The sequence below is a fragment of the Hyla sarda genome, chromosome 5 (genome assembly GCF_029499605.1).
Source record: "Hyla sarda isolate aHylSar1 chromosome 5, aHylSar1.hap1, whole genome shotgun sequence".
Lineage (NCBI taxonomy): Eukaryota > Metazoa > Chordata > Amphibia > Anura > Hylidae > Hyla > Hyla sarda.
This window is the reverse complement of record NC_079193.1, coordinates 9,297,690-9,316,792: the sequence shown is the minus strand read 5'-3', so window position 1 is coordinate 9,316,792 and position 19,103 is coordinate 9,297,690. Positions and strand designations below refer to the sequence as shown.

General features: G+C 37.6%; 1 protein-coding gene across 8 annotated transcripts in view; it reads left to right on the top strand.

Annotated features, from left to right (window-relative positions):
• Positions 1–315: 315 nt before the first annotated feature.
• Positions 316–19,103, top strand: part of ADCYAP1R1 (ADCYAP receptor type I) — a 279,625-nt gene continuing 260,837 nt past the window's right edge. The window contains exon 1 of one of the 8 annotated variants that reach the window (XM_056518823.1): positions 316–640. The gene's annotated coding sequence lies outside the window, so the exon portion shown is untranslated. The remainder of the gene's footprint in view (positions 641–19,103) is intronic. The other 7 variants (XM_056518824.1, XM_056518820.1, XM_056518822.1 and 4 more) reach the window with 7 other exon arrangements.

The window sequence follows — 19,103 nt, the reverse complement described above, 5'->3', positions numbered from 1 at the left end:
CCCAGCAGTGCTCCCCGCAGCATCACAGCCCAGCACCCAGCACTGCTCCCTGCAGCATCACAGCCCAGCACCCAGCAGTGCTCCCCTCAGCATCACAGCCCAGCACCCAGCACTGCTCCCCTCAGCATCACAGCCCAGCACCCGGGTCCCTTCTCCCGGACTTCAATGACTCAGTTTGATTTAGTAGTATAATTTCAATACGCCCAGTCCCATTCACACCCCCAATTGGCCCGCTGGACCCAATGAATATTCATGAGGATCGCTGCCTTAGAAGTGATTGGCTGCGGTGTCTCCCCCTCCCTGACTGTAGGGTGGTCTTCATCTCTCAGCAAGACCTGCAAGGTTTACTGTGCTTTGTCTGGTGCTTAAAGAAGAGGGACCTGCAATTCCCTGAGAGACACAATTCACACCAGAAGCCGCTGGGGATACATTGTATCACTGAGGATATATACTGTCTAGGTCTAGGACATATTTACCCTTCACAGACACCACAACTTCTGGATGGCATCTTGTATCCTGTAAGGGAATGTGGTCCTGGTGTCTGGAGTCTGTATTCACATCACATACCCCTGGACTGCAGGAGGGAAGACCTGATACAAGGAATTGGTTCCAACAGATACTGTGGCGCCTCCAATAAAAAGTAAGTGAACCTGACAGTATATTTATTGTTGGTTCTATGCAATGTAGCAGAGCTGAATCTGTCATTTAAGACTATGAACAGAGGGGAGGTAGGTGTTCACCTTCATCTCTAACTTCCATGCATTGTGCCATATATATATATATATATATATATATATATATATATATAGTGGTCTCCAACCTGTGGACCTCCAGCTGTTGCAAAACTACAACTCCTAGCATGCCCGGACAGCCAACGGCTGTCCGGGCATGCTGGGAGTTGTCGTTTTGCAACAGCTGGAGGCACCCTGGTTGGGAAACACTCTAATAGTGTGGTAGAGGGTGTGATGAGGGCAGATGGAATAGCCCTAGAGGCAGATAGCATTAAGCTCTTGTGTTCGTGACGCCAGGGCATGGTTTATCCTCAATACCACCCGAAGGTATATCGCCGGTATACCGCTTTTGCAACATCTGGAGGTCCGCAGGTTGGAGACCACTGATTCATACAATTGCAGATACCCCCCCCCCCCACACACACACACACACACACACCCTCCCCTCCTCTCTGTTCTCCGCAGCCCTTGTAGTCACAGTAACAACATGTTGTGATCACTGGTTGAATGGCTCTTCTCTGCCTGAGGAATCTTATGGAGATCAGGATAGAACCGGCGATGGATTTTGGAGATATTTTGTGTTTTTTTTTTTTTTTTTTTGCAGCTTGAAAAAAGAGGAAGGGGGGTGGGGGGGGGTGGGGGGTTAGTAAGCTCATTGGTGTAGATTCCAGTGCAGTGCTCTGCTATGGTACCTGAATTGTTCATGGGGATCACGTAGAGGATAATGCAATATGTCTATTGGATGCAGTTACGTAGCTGATGGATTAAAGCCGGAAAAAATCTTGCAGATAATATATATATATATACATATATATATATATATATATATATATATATATATATATTTGAAATGTTTATTAACATGAAAATAAATTTTAATTGCATTAAAAATGTTTAGTCACATTTTTATATATATATATATATTATTATTATTATTAATAATAATTATTATTATTATCAGTATTAATATTTTAAATTATTTTATTGTTATATTTTATTGTTTTATTTAATTTAATTTTTTTATTTCATTCTCCCTCCCAATACCTAAACATTAAAAATGTTTCGTAAAATGCTTATATTTATTATTATTATTTATTATTTTTATTAATATCAGTATTAATATTTTTAATTATTGTTTTATATTTTATTTTATTTTATTTCATTTTATTCTTACTCCCAATACCTAAACATTAAAAATGTTTCGTAAAATTTTTATATATATATATATATTTATTATTATTATTATTATTTATTATTATTAATAATATCAGTATTAATATTTTAAATTATTGTTTTATATTTTACTTTATTTTATTTTATTCTCACTCCCAATACCTAAACATTAAAAATGTTTTTCGTAAATTTTTTTATATATATTTATATATATTTATTATTATTATTATTATTAATAATATCAGTATTAATATTTTAAATTATTGTTTTATATTTTATTGTTTTATTTTATTTTATTCTCACTCCCAATACCTAACCGTAATAATCCCTTAACACTCCAGGGCTGGTCTGAAACAGATTAGATCATCCTGGATCTTGGAGCCAAGTATTTGTTTCCATCTGCTTCTGTTTTATTTATTTATTTATATTTATTTTATTTTTAAATACGTCGAGGTTTGACATCTGAATCTTTCTTTTTTTTTTTTTTTTTTAATCTTTTCCTAGATTCATTTTTTTTCTATTATATATTTCTGTATTCATTTCTTTATTTATTATATTTATTTATGTATTTTTACTATTTAAACTATTTTGTATTATAATCTTATTTTAAATATTCTTACATCATTTTTTTTATGTGGTATAAACTGGTGACAGGTATTTTGCTCTCACAGGGTGTAAATGATGGTTCAATTATTATTATTATTTTTTTTTTCTGTGGTTGATTGGATCAGATGATGTCATACTGTAGCACCAAAAAGTGTCGGAGGATCTGCTGCAATGTCACCGTGCCGCGTCGCTCAGGGTCTGTGATTGCAGCGCTCACGATCAATATTGCGCGCGGTATCAGATGGGATCAATAGCTTTGGTTCGATGCGTCTTGCTGGACCGTCCCCATTGTTAACCCCTCAATGACTTATGTCCTTGAATTCTTTTAATTTCCCCTTGACCTTGTCATCTAGGTGCTGCAGGGGCAACATATGGTCAGGGCTACAAAACATGGTCATGTGATCAGGGCGCATCTGCAATGGAGACGCCATGCCAGACAATAACCATAGAATTATTGGTCTAAGATTGAATATTTCTGGTCTGATATCTAACACATTATCTTCCTGTCCCAAAATAAGAATAGAAATACATAGAGCAGTCGCTGATCACCAGGAAAGTACAATACATTTATAAATCAAACCAGTTATACAGGGGAATAATACAGCATAATAGTGATTACAGCTCTGGAGTATAATACAAGATATAACTCAGGATCAGTACAGGATAAGTAATGTAATGTATGTACAGTGACCTCACCAGCAGAATAGTGAGTACAGCTCTGGAGTATAAAACAGGATATAACTCAGGATCAGTACAGGATAAGTAATGTAATGTATGTACACAGTGACCTCACCAGCTGAATAGTGAGTACAGCTCTGGAGTATAATACAGGATATAACTCAGGGTCAGTACAGGATAAGTAATGTAATGTATGTACACAGTGACCTCACCAGCAGAATAGTGAGTACAGCTCTGGAGTATAATACAGGATATAACTCAGGGTCAGTACAGGATAAGTAATGTAATGTATGTACACAGTGACCTCACCAGCAGAATAGTGAGTACAGCTCTGGAGTATAATACAGGATATAACTCAGGATCAGTACAGGATAAGTAATGTAATGTATGTACACAGTGACCTCACCAGCAGAATAGTGAGTACAGCTCTGAAGTATAATACAGGATATATTGGCTGTCCGGGCATTCTGGGAATTGTAGTCTTGCAACAGCTGGAGGCATCCTGGTTGGGAAACACTGTAATAGTGTGGTAGTGGTTGTGATGAGGGCAGATGGAATGACCCGAGAGGCATATGGCATTAACCCCTTGTGTTCGTGACGCCAGGGCATGGTTTATCCTCAATACCACCCAAAGGTATACCGCTGGATCCTGGGCTAGGCACGGGGGGCAATAATGACTCCAACACCAAGTAACAGAACAACGGTAGATTTATTGAGTTAGACAGATTGAATAGTCTATACGGCTTAGCCAGGCCCACGGAGGTGACCAGTGACTTCAGAGACCTTAGGGCTTGCTGGGACTTGCAGGGGACTGGGACCATGGGGTTGTGGACTTGTGGTAACGTGGTTGACTTGAGGCCTCCTCTGGACTCCAGACACACTCTTAGGACTTGACTGCACTGGACCTCAGCAAATATTTAACTGGAAATCAAGAGAGAGAGATAGCTCCTCTCAGGGCTTATATGGGGGAGACTAGGAGGGGTCTCATAGGTCACCCTAAGGTCACATGGTCACTGATACCTCACTGGGTTACAATCACATGACAACGGTTCTTACAGACATAACACTTTTATATACAATACACAGCATAAAGATTACTATACAGGGGGTACAGGTGCAGGGGGCCCAGGGGACAATGCAGGAAGGCTGCCTGACAGGGTACAGGGGTACAACTCCTGTACCGGGCCACCACAATAGGGGACAGGATACCAACAAAACCAATGGTTTTTGGTGGTTCAGATAATTATAGAACAGTTACAAGTAAAATTCAGTAAAAAAATTATATAAAAGGTTTGATCTTTACCACTACTATGCCACAAAATGTGAAGATTAAGGGTTAATCATCGTGACTCCTGGCATTGTATTAGTAAAAAAATATAAAACCTGCCATGTGGATCAGAGGGCTCTTGGAAGAGTACTAGGAGCTTTGTACTCTGTATATGGCTTTCTTCATCTGTATACAGTGAGCTCCCCCTAGTGGTGGCTGTAGGTTGTCTATTGCACACTTGTCACAACAACCCATGAAGAACCCCACAGAATTTACTTGCCCCTCCTCTATGGTAGATACACCACATGTAAATCAACTTACATAGTGAGCTCCTCCTACTGGTGTCTTCAGGAAGTATATTACATTGTTATAACAAGTCAGGCCCCTCCCATGAGGAGCCATACATCATCCTCTTGCCATGTATCTATGGTACACAGCTCTACATGCTGCAGGCTAAATAACTACATTAAATCCTATAAATGTTGGACTGTCATTAGCCACATTTAAGGATTTTTTCTATACTGTATTCTGAATTCCAGGAGGTTTTTTACCTACTGACTTTTATTTTTATCCGGCATCCATTTATAGCTTCTGTTACTGTATATACAATATATCATACATGTAAACAGCCGTACGGCTTTCCGATAACCTGGCGTTGGTGAATGAGCTGACACTACGCATTGCCGACTCTGCACACATATATCCCCTGTCACTTGTATAAACATCATGGCGTCTTATATATACATTCCTGTCTCTATTCCGGAAGGCAGTGCGCACCCATATCCATTCATATCATTCAGATGCCTCCATGAAATTGCATTTGAAGAGAATTTCTTCTGAGCTGAAGGAAAAATGAAGAAACTGATGACATGTAGCTTTCATGATCAAAAAATCACAGAAAAGACAAAAATAATTTCATGGAGACAAAACCGTCCAATAACCTTGGAGACAATATAGTGCAATGTATGAGGCAGAGCCGACCGACACTAACAGAGATGGACTCGCAGAGCGGCCATCAGTTCTCATCTCATATACATTGGCCTGAGTATAGTAATGTCCATAGATGCCTGTAGGCGAGGTTGTCAAGATTTATATGGTTCTAAGAAGAGATCTACTGAGGAGGGCACAGCATTTCTTACCATATTCCCTGCCTATATATATATAATTCTTCCACCCATCCTAGGCCATTTGAATCACAGGTAGTGCATATGACTTATGCTAAAAACTAATACAGACCCCAGACCAGACACCTAAACTAATACAGACCCCAGTCCAGATTCCTAAACTAATACAGACCACAGACCAAACACCTAAACTAATACAGACCCCATACCAGACCCCTAAACTAATACAAACCCCAGACCAGACCCCTAAACTAACACAGACCCCAGACCAGACACCTAAACTAACACAGACCCCAGACCAGACTCCTAAACTAATACAGACCCCAGACCAGACCCCTAAACTAATACAGACCATACACCAGACCCCTAAACTAATACATATCCCAGACTAGACTCCTAAACTAATAAAGACTCCAGACCAGACCCCTAAACTAATACATATCCCAGATCAGACCTCTAAACTAATACAGACCCCAGACCAGACCCCTAAACTAATACAGACCCCAGACCAGACTCCTAAACTAATACAGACCCTAGACCAGACCCCTAAACTAATACATATCCCAGATCAGACCCCAAAACTCATACAGACCCCAGACCAGACCCCTAAACTAATACAGACCCCAGACCAGACATCTAAACTAATACAGACCCCAGACCAGACACCTAAACTAACACAGACGCCAGACCAGACCCCTAAACTAATACAGACCCCAGGCCAGACCCCTAAACTAATACATATCCCAGACCAGACTCCTAAACTAATACAGACCCTAGACCAGACCCCTAAACTAATACATATCCCAGACCAGACCCCTAAACTAATACAGACCCCAGATCAGACCCCAAAACTCATACAGACCCCAGACCAGACCCCTAAACTAATACAGACCCCAGACCAGACATCTAAACTAATACAGGCCCCAGACCAGATTCCTAAACTAATAAAGACCCCAGTCCAGACCCCAGTACTCCACTTTGTATGGATCCTACTCTTCTTAAACCATTGTGTTAAAATGTGCGACTTTTTACAAAAGTGGTCCCCAGCCAGTTTAGTAAGCCAGGTCATGGCTGGTGTAGGTTTACGACAAATTTATGGCTTTGCGATAAATTCTGTGACAAATAGTGAATGATAAACTCATGACCACTGTGGCACAACTACACAATATTACAAAAAGCTTCTACAGCAAAAGACGCAATGAAAAGTCTCTACAGCAACTGCAACAAAAGGGCTGAGAAATAAACATCACAAAAACAGGGTAAAACCAATGATAACCCCCCTATGTGGACAGTCACAGGTGTTTCCCATTGTGTCAGTAACATATGAATTTAATTAATTAAACTGTAAATAAATAAACATTAGAATCAAAGCAGTTAAAGGGGTACTCCGCTGCTCAGCGTTTGGAACAAACTGTTTCGAACGCTGGAGCCGGCCAGGAGCTTGCGACATCATAACCCCACCCCCTCATGACGTCACATCCGCCCCCTCAATTCAAGTCTATGGGAGGGGGAGTGACGGCTGTCACGCCCCCTCCCATAGACTTGCATTGAGGGGGCTTGGCTAAGATGTCACGAGCTCCTGGCCGGCTCCAGCGTTCGGAACAGTTTGTTCCAAACGCTAAGCAGCAGAGTACCCCTTTAAGTAGAAGGCCCCTTTAAAGGAGGACTCTGCCCCTAGACATTCTTATACCCTATCCAAAGGAAAGGGGATACGATGTCTGATCGCGGAGGTCCCGCCACTGGCGACCGGATGACTGGCGATGCGGAGGCTCGTGACGTCAGGGTCACGACCCTCTCGTGACATCATGCCCATGCCACCTAAATGCAAGTCCCATAGACTTGCATTGAGGTGGCGTGGCCATGATTTCCAACGAGGTGCGGCTGTGACGTCACAACCCTTTGGCGCTGCACCGGATGCTCTAAACGAATGCCGGGTGCCGCAGGGAGATCGCGGGGGTCCCCAGCGTCGGCACCCCCTTGATCAGACATCTTGTCCCCCATCCTTTGGATAGGGGATAAGATGTCTAGGGGCGGAGTACCCCTTCGACACGGCTCCAGCTATCAGGTGTTTGGATTTCTGCATTAAACAGCTGAAGTATCTATTCCGTGACTACCGCAGCGGTCAGAGATCCATCTCATAACTTCACTGCGTAACAGGCCCCGCGGGACGGGAAGTACTCAGTGTTTGTTCTGTCAGCGGTAACAACAAACCACACTACAAACACAAGTATACACATCATTAGTGGGGAACCTGACCGGATCAGGACAAATCACAGACATCTATTATAACATGGAATATTCTGATTATAAATGAGACACTATACAGAAAATATCTGCAACTTATCAGTCTAATAGCCATGAATCATAATAATAACCATAAGGTGTTAGGATGGCACAAAGCAATAGCTCTGTAGGCACAAAAGGTAGATTTACAAACCAATATCTAGTTGTCAAGATTTACAAAATTACCATTAATAGGTTTGCTGCCCCCTATGTATTAGAATATAACTACTATAATACTGCCAATATATACAAGAATATAACTTCTATAATACTGCCCCCTATATACAAGAATATAACTACTATAATACTGCCCCCTATATACAAGAATATAACTACTATAATACTGCCCCCTATATACAGGAATATAACTACAATAATACTGCTCCTATATACAAGAATATAACTACTATAATACTGCTCCTATATACAAGAATATAACTACTATAATACTGCCTCCTATATACAAGAATATAACTACTAAAATACTGCTCCTATATACAAGAATATAACTACTATAATAGTGCTCCTATATTCAAGAATATAACTACTATAATAGTGCTCCTATATACAAGAATATAACTACTATAATACTGCCTCCTATATACAAGAATATAACTACTATAATACTGCTCCTATATACAAGAATATAACTACTATAATACTGCTCCTATATACAAGAATATAACTACTATAATACTGCTCCTATATACAAGAATATAACTTCTATAATACTGCCCCCTATATACAAGAATATAACTACTATAATAGTGCTCCTATATACAAGAATATAACTACTATAATACTGCTCCTATATACAAGAATATAACTACTATAATACTGCTCCTATATACAAGAATATAACTACTATAATACTGCCCCCTATATACAAGAATATAACTACTATAATACTGCTCCTATATACAATATTATAACTACTATAATACTGCCCCTATATACAAGAATATAACTACTATAATACTGCTCCTATGTACAAGAATATAACTACTATAATACTGCCCCCTATATACAAGAATATAACTACTATAATACTGCTCCTATATACAAGAATATAACTACTATAATACTGGCCCTATATACAAGAATATAACTACTATAATACTGCTCCTATCTACAAGAATATATATACTATAATACTGCCTCCTATATACAAGAATATAACTACTATAATACTGCTCCTATATACAAGAATATAACTACTATAATACTGCTCCTATATACAAGAATATATCTACTATAATACTGCTCCTATATACAAGAATATAACTACTATAATACTGCTCCTACATACAAGAATATAACTACTATAATAATGCTCCTACATACAAGAATATAACTACTATAATACTGCTCCTATATACAAGAATATAACTACTATAATACTGCTCCTATATACAAGAATATAACTACTATAATACTGCTCCTATCTACAAGAATATATATACTATAATACTGCCTCCTATATACAAGAATATAACTACTATAATACTGCTCCTATATACAAGAATATAACTACTATAATACTGCCCCTATATACAAGAATATAACTACTATAATACTGCTCCTATACACAAGAATATAACTACTATAATACTGCCTCCTATATACAAGAATATAACTACTATAATACTGCTCCTATATACAAGAATATATCTACTATAATACTGCTCCTATATACAAGAATATAACTACTATAATACTGCTCCTACATACAAGAATATAACTACTATAATAATGCTCCTACATACAAGAATATAACTACTATAATACTGCTCCTATATACAAGAATATAACTACTATAATACTGCTCCTATATACAAGAATATAACTACTATAATACTGCCCCTATATACAAGAATATAACTACTATAATACTGCTCCTATATACAAGAATATAACTACTATAATACTGCTCCTATATACAAGAATATAACTACTATAATACTGCTCCTAAATACAAGAATATAACTACTATAATACTGCCCCTATATACAAGAATATAACTACTATAATACTGCTCCTATATACAAGAATATAACTACTATAATACTGCTCCTATATACAAGAATATAACTACTATAATACTGCTTCCTATATACAAGAATATAACTACTATAATACTGCTCCTATATACAAGAATATAACTACTATAATACTGCTCCTAAATACAAGAATATAACTACTATAATACTGCCCCTATATACAAGAATATAACTACTATAATACTGCTCCTATATACAAGAATATAACTACTATAATACTGCTCCTATATACAATAATATAACTACTATAATACTGCTCCTATATAAAAGAATATAACTACTATAATACTGCTCCTATATACAAGAATATAACTACTATAATACTGCTCCTATATACTAGAATATAACTACTATAATACTGTCTCCTATATACAAGAATATAACTACTATAATACTGCTCCTATATACAACAATATATCTACTATAATACTGCTCCTGTTACGCCGAGCGCTCCGGGTCCTAGCTCCTCCCCGGAGCGCTCGCGGCGTTTCCCTCTCTGCAGCGCCCCGGTCAGACCCGCTGACCGGGAGCGCTGCACTGACACTGCCGGCGGGGATGCGATTCGCATAGCGGGATGCGCCCGCTAGCGAATCGCATCCCAAGCTACTCACTTGTCCCGGTCCCCGGCTTTCACGTCCTGGCGCGCGCGGCTCCGCTCTCTAGGGCACGCGCGCGCCAGCTTTCTAAGATTTAAAGGGCCACTGCACCACTGATTGTTGCCTGGCCCAATCACTGTAATTAGCTTCCACCTGCTCCTTGCTCATATAACCTCACTTCCCCTTCCCAGCATTGCCGGATCTTGTTGCCCTTGTGCCTAGAGAAAGCGTTTCCTGTGTTTGCCATACCAGTGTTTCCAGACCTTCTGCTATCACCATTGACTACGAACCTTGCCGCCTGCCCGACCTTCTGCTATGTCTGACCTTGCCTCTGCCTAGTCCTTCTGTCCCCCGCCTTCTCAGCAGTCAGCGAGGTTGAGCCGTTGCCAGTGAATACGACCTAGTTGCTACCGACGTAGCAAGTCCATCCTGCATTGCAGCGGGCTCTGGTGAATACCAGTAGCAACCTAGAACCGGTCCACCGACACTGTCCACGCCAATCCCTCGCTGACACAGAGGATCCACATCCAGCCTGCCGAATCCTAACAGTAGATCCGGCCATGGATCCCGCTGAGGTCCCGCTGCCAGTGTCGCTGACCTTACCATGGTGGTTGCCCAGCAGTCTCAACAGATAGCGCAACTAGGCTCAACAAGGACAGCAGCTGTCGCAGTTGACCGCCATGCTACAGCAACTTCTGCCTCAGCTACAGCAGCAATCATCTCCTCCGCCAGCTCCTGCGCCTCCTCCGCAGCGAGTGCCCGCTCCTAGCCTCCGCTTGTCCCTGCCGGACAAATATGATGGGGACTCTAGACTCTGCCGAGGTTTCCTGTCTCAATGTTCCCTACATTTGGAGATGTTGTTGGACCAATTTCCCACAGAACGGTCAAAGGTGGCTTTCATGGTTAGTCTCCTGTCTGGGAAGGCCTTGTCATGGGCCACACCGCTCTGGGACCGCAATGATCCTGTCACCGCCACTGTTCAGTCCTTCTTCGCTGAGGTTCGTAGTGTCTTCAAGGAACAGCCCAAGCCTCTTCTGCCGAAACAGCCTTGCTGAACCTGGTTCAAGGAAATTCTTCTGTTGGCGAATACGCCATCCAATTTCGTACCCTCGCCTCTGAATTATCTTGGAATAACGAGGCTCTCTGCGCGACCATTAAAAAAGGCCTATCCAGTAACATCAAGGATGTGCTGGCCGCACGAGAAATTCCTGCCAACCTGCATGAACTTATCCATTTGGCCACCCGTATTGACATGCGTTTTTCTGAAAGACACCAGGAGCTCTGCCAGAAAAAGGACCTTGATCTTTGGGCAACTCTCTCCCAGTATCCTTTGCAATCTACCCCTGTGCCTCCCGCCGAGGAGGCTATGCAAGTGGATCGGTCTCGCCTGACCCATGAAGAGAGGACTCGCCGCAGAGATAAAAATCTATGTCTGTACTGCGCTAGTACCGAACATTTCCTAGTGGATTGCCCTATTCGTCCTCCACGTCTGGGAAACTCACGCACGCACCCAGCTCACGTGGGTGTGGTGTCTCTTGGTTCAAAGTCTGCTTCTCCACGTCTCACGGTGCCCGTGCGGATTTCTCCTTCTGCCAACTCCTCCTTCTCAGCTGTGGCCTTCTTGGACTCTGGTTCTGCGGGAAATTTTATTTTGGCCTCTTTTGTTAATAGGTTCAACATCCCTGTGGCCCATCTCGTCAAGCCGCTCTACATTTCCTCGGTCAACAGAGTAAAATTGGACTGCACTGTGCATTACCGCACAGAACCCCTGCTTATGAGCATTGGACTGCATCACGAAAAGATTGAATTTTTTGTTCTGCCCAACTGCACCTCTGAAGTCCTCCTCGGTCTGCCATGGCTCCAACGCCATTCTCCTACCCTTGACTGGACCACTGGGGAGATCAAGAACTGGGGTGCTTCTTGCCACAAAAAATGCCTCACGTCTGCTCCCAGTCCCGTCAGTCAAACCTCAGTGACTCCTCCTATACCAGGTCTCCCCAAGGCCTATCAGGACTATGCCGGTGTTTTTTGCAAAAAACAAGCAGAGATTTTGCCTCCTCATAGCCCCCTTCCTGGTAACACTCTGCCCCGTGGCAAGCTTCACCCTCTGCCCCCTCCCCATTCCCACTTCTTCTGGACTGCCTGCCATTGATGAATTTACCCAGGACTTCTCTGTCTTCCAGAAAGAAACTAAAGAATCGCTCCCAATCACCTCGTCTCCCATGAAGGGACAAGTAGACAAAAAGAGGGGGAGACCTAAGGGGGGGTGGGTACTGTTACGCCGAGCGCTCCGGGTCCCTGCTCCTCCCCGGAGCGCTTGCGGCGTTTCCCTCTCTGCAGCGCCCCGGTCAGACCTGCTGACCGGGAGCGCTGCACTCACACTGCCGGCGGTGATGCGATTCGCATAGCGGGGCGCGCCCGCTCACGAATCGCATCCCAAGCTACTCACCTGTCCTGGTCCCCGGCTGTCACGTCCTGGCGCGCGCGGCTCCGATTTCTAGGGCGCGCGCGTGCGCCAGCTCTCTAAGATTTAAAGGGCCAGTGCACCACTGATTGGTGCCTGGCCCAATCACTGTAATTAGCTTCCACCTGCTCCTTGCTCATATAACCTGACTTCCCCTTCCCAGCATTGCCAGATCTTGTTGCCCTTGTGCCTAGAGAGAGCGTTTCCTGTGTTTGCCTTACCAGTGTTTCCAGACCTTCTGCTATCACCATTGACTACGAACCTTGCCGCCTGCCCTGACCTTCTGCTACGTCTGATCTCGCCTCTGTCTAGTCCTTCTGTCCCCCGCCTTCTCAGCAGTCAGCGAGGTTGAGCCGTTGCCGGTGGATACGACCTGGTTGCTACCGCCGCAGCAAGTCCATCCCGCTTTGCGGCGGGCTCTGGTGAATACCAGTAGCAACCTAGAACCGGTCCACCGGTACGGTCCACGCTAATCCCTCGCTGACACAGAGGATCCACATTCAGCCTGCTGAATCCTAACAGCTCCTATATACAAGAATATAACTACTATAATACTGCTCCTATATACAAGAATATATCTACTATAATACTGCCCCCTATATACAAGAATATAACTACTATAATACTGCCTCCTATATACAAGAATATACTTACTATAATACTGCCTCCTATATGCAAGAATATAACTACTATAATACTGCTCCTATATACAAGAATATAACTACTATAATACTGCTCCTATATACAAGAATATAACTACTATAATACTTCTCTTATATACAAGAATATAACTACTATAATACTGCTCCTATATACAAGAATATAACTACTATAATACTGCTCCTATATACAAGAATATAACTACTATAATACTGCTCCTATATACAAGAATATAACTACTATAATACTGCTTCTATATACAAGAATATAACTACTATAATACTGCTCCTATATACAAGAATACATCTACTATAATACTGCTCCTATGTACAAGAATATAACTACTATAATACTGCTCCTATATACAAGAATATAACTACTATAATACTGATCCTATATACAAGAATATAACTACTATAATACTGCTCCTATATACAAGAATATAACTACTATAATACTGCTCCTATATAGAAGAATATAACCACTATAATACTGCTCCTATATACAAGAATATATCTACTATAATACTGCTCCTGTATACAAGAATATAACTACTATAATACTTCTCCTGTATACAAGAATATAACTACTATAATACTGCTCCTGTATGCAAGAATATAACTACTATAATACTGCTCCTATATGCAAGAATATAACTACTATAATACTGCTCCTATATACAAGAATATAACTACTATAATACTGCTCCTATATACAAGAATATACCTACTATAATACTGCTCCTATATACAAGAATATAACTACTATAATACTGCTCCTATATACAAGAATATAACTACTATAATACTGCTCCTATATACAAGAATATATCTACTATAATACTGCTCCTATATACAAGAATATAACTACTATAATACTGCTCTTATATACAAGAATATAACTACTATAATACTGCTCCTATATACAAGAATATAACTACTATAATACTGCTCCTATATACAAGAATATAACTACTATAATACTGCTCCTACATACAAGACTATAACTACTATAATACTGCTCCTATATACAAGAATATAACTACTATAATACTGCTCCTATATACAAGAATATACCTACTATAATACTGTTCCTATATACAAGAATATAACTACTATAATACTGCTCCTATATACAAGAATATAATTACTATAATACTGCCTCCTATATACAAGAATATAACTACTATAATACTGCTCCTATATACAAGAATATAACTACTATAATACTGCTCCTATATAGAAGAATATAACTACTATAATACTGCTCCTATATACAAGAATATAACTACTAAAATACTGCTCCTATATACAAGAATATAACTACATAATACTGCTCCTATATACAAGAATATAACTACTATAATACTGCTCCTATATACAAGAATATATCTACTATAATACTGCTCCTATATACAAGAATATAACTACTATAATACTGCTCCTATATACAAGAATATAACTACTATAATACTGCTCCTATATACAAGAATATAACTACTATAATACTGCTCCTATATACAAGAAAATAACTACTATAATACTGTCTCCTATATACAAGAATATAACTACTATAATACTGCTCCTATATACAAGAATAGAACTACTATAATACTGCTCCTATATACAAGAATATAACTACTATAATACTGCTCCTATATACAAGAATATAACTACTGTAATACTGCTCCTATATACAAGAATATAACTACTATAATACTGCTTCTATATACAAGAATATAACTACTATAATACTCATCCTATATACAAGAATATAACTACTATAATACTGCTCCTATATACAAGAATATAACTACTATAATACTGCCCCTATATACAAGAATATAACTACTATAATACTGCTCCTATATACAAGAATATAACTACTATAATACTGTCTCCTATATACAAGAATATAACTACTATAATACTGCTCCTATATACAAGAATATAACTACTATAATACTGCTCCTACATACAAGAATATAACTACTATAATACTGCTCCTACATACAAGAATATAACTACTATAATACTGCTCCTATATACAAGAATATAACTTCTATAATACTGCTCCTATATACAAGAATATAACTACTATAATACTGCTCCTATATACAAGAATATAACTACTATAATACTGTCTCCTATATACAATAATATAACTACTATAATACTGCTCCTATATACAGGAATATAACTACCATAATACTGCTCCTACATACAAGAATGTAACTACTATAATACTGCTCCTACATACAAGAATATAACTACTATAATACTGCTCCTACATACAAGAATATAACTACTATAATACTGCTCCTACATACAAGAATATAACTACTATAATACTGCTCCTATATACAAGAATATAACTTCTATAATACTGCTCCTATATACAAGAATATAACTACTATAATACTGCTCCTATATACAAGAATATAACTACTATAATACTGTCTCCTATATACAATAATATAACTACTATAATACTGCTCCTATATACAAGAATATAACTACCATAATACTGCTCCTACATACAAGAATGTAACTACTATAATACTGCTCCTACATACAAGAATATAACTACTATAATACTGCTCCTATATACAAGAATATAACTACTATAATACTGCTCCTATATACAAGAATATAACTACTATAATACTGCTCCTATATACCAGAATATAACTTCTATAATACTGCTCCTATGTACAAGAATATAACTACTATAATACTGCCCCTATATACAAGAATATAACTACTATAATACTGCCCCTATATACAAGAATATAACTACTATAATACTGCTCCTATATACAAGAATATAACTACTATAATACTGTCTCCTATATACAAGAATATAACTACTATAATACTGCTCCTATATACAAGAATATAACTACTATAATACTGCTCCTATATACAAGAATATAACTACTATAATACTGCTCCTATATACAAGAATATAACTACTATAATACTGCTCCTACATACAAGACTATAACTACTATAATACTGCTCCTATATACAAGAATATAACTACTATAATACTGCTCCTATATACAAGAATATAACTACTATAATACTGCCTCCTATATACAAGAATATAACTACTATAATACTGCTCCTATATACAAGAATATAACTACTATAATACTGCTCCTATATACAAGAATATAACTACTATAATATTGCCCCTATATACAAGAATATAACTACTATAATACTGCTCCTATATACAAGAATATAACTACTATAATACTGCTCCTATATACAAGAATATGACTACTATAATACTGCTCCTATATACAAGAATATAACTACTATAATACTGCCACTATATACAAGAATATAACTACTATAATACTGCCTCCTATATACAAGAATATAAACTACTATAATACTGCTCCTATATACAAGAATATAACTACTATAATACTGCTCCTATATACAAGAATATAACTACTATAATACTGCTCCTATATACAAGAAGATAACTACTATAATACTGCTCCTATATACTAGAATATAACTACTATAATACTGTTCCTATATACAAGAATATAACTACTATAATACTTCCCCTATATACAAGAATATAACTACTATAATACCGCTCCTATATACAAGAATATAACTACTATAATACTGCTCCTATATACAAGAATATAACTACTATAATACTGCTCCTATATACAACAATATAACTACTATAATACTGCTCCTATATACAAGAATATAACTACTATAATACTGCTCCTACATACAAGAATATAACTACTATAATACTGCTCCTATATACAAGAACATAACTACTATAATACTGCTCCTATATACAAGAATATAACTACTATAATACTGCTCCTATATACAAGAATATAACTACTATAATACTGCTATATACAAGAATATAACTACTATAATACTGCTCCTATATACAAGAATATAACTACTATAATACTCCTCCTATATACAAGAATATAACTACTATAATACTGCTCCTATATACAAGAATATAACTACTATAATACTGCTCCTATACACAAGAATATAACTACTATAATACTGCTCCTATATACAAGAATATAACTACTATAATACTGCTCCTATATACAAGAATATAACTACTATAATACTGCTCCTATATACAAGAATATAACTACTATAATACTGCTCCTATATACAAGAATATAACTACTATAATACTGCTCCTATATACAAGAATATAACTACTATAATACTGCTCCTATATACAAGAATATAACTACTATAATACTGCTCCTATATACAAGAATATAACTACTATAATACTGCCTCCCATATACAAGAATATAACTACTATAATACTGCTCCTATATACAAGAATATAACTACTATAATACTGCTCCTATATACAAGAATATAACTACTATAATACTGCTCCTATATACAAGAATATGACTACTATAATACTGCTCCTATATACAAGAATATAACTACTATAATACTGCCACTATATACAAGAATATAACTACTATAATACTGCCTCCTATATACAAGAATATAAACTACTATAATACTGCTCCTATATACAAGAATATAACTACTATAATACTGCTCCTATATACAAGAATATAACTACTATAATACTGCTCCTATATACAAGAAGATAACTACTATAATACTGCTCCTATATACTAGAATATAACTACTATAATACTGTTCCTATATACAAGAATATAACTACTATAATACTTCCCCTATATACAAGAATATAACTACTATAATACCGCTCCTATATACAAGAATATAACTACTATAATACTGCTCCTATATACAAGAATATAACTACTATAATACTGCTCCTATATACAACAATATAACTACTATAATACTGCTCCTATATACAAGAATATAACTACTATAATACTGCTCCTACATACAAGAATATAACTACTATAATACTGCTCCTATATACAAGAACATAACTACTATAATACTGCTCCTATATACAAGAATATAACTACTATAATACTGCTCCTATATACAAGAATATAACTACTATAATACTGCTATATACAAGAATATAACTACTATAATACTGCTCCTATATACAAGAATATAACTACTATAATACTCCTCCTATATACAAGAATATAACTACTATAATACTGCTCCTATATACAAGAATATAACTACTATAATACTGCTCCTATACACAAGAATATAACTACTATAATACTGCTCCTATATACAAGAATATAACTACTATAATACTGCTCCTATATACAAGAATATAACTACTATAATACTGCTCCTATATACAAGAATATAACTACTATAATACTGCTCCTATATACAAGAATATAACTACTATAATACTGCTCCTATATACAAGAATATAACTACTATAATACTGCTCCTATATACAAGAATATAACTACTATAATACTGCTCCTATATACAAGAATATAACTACT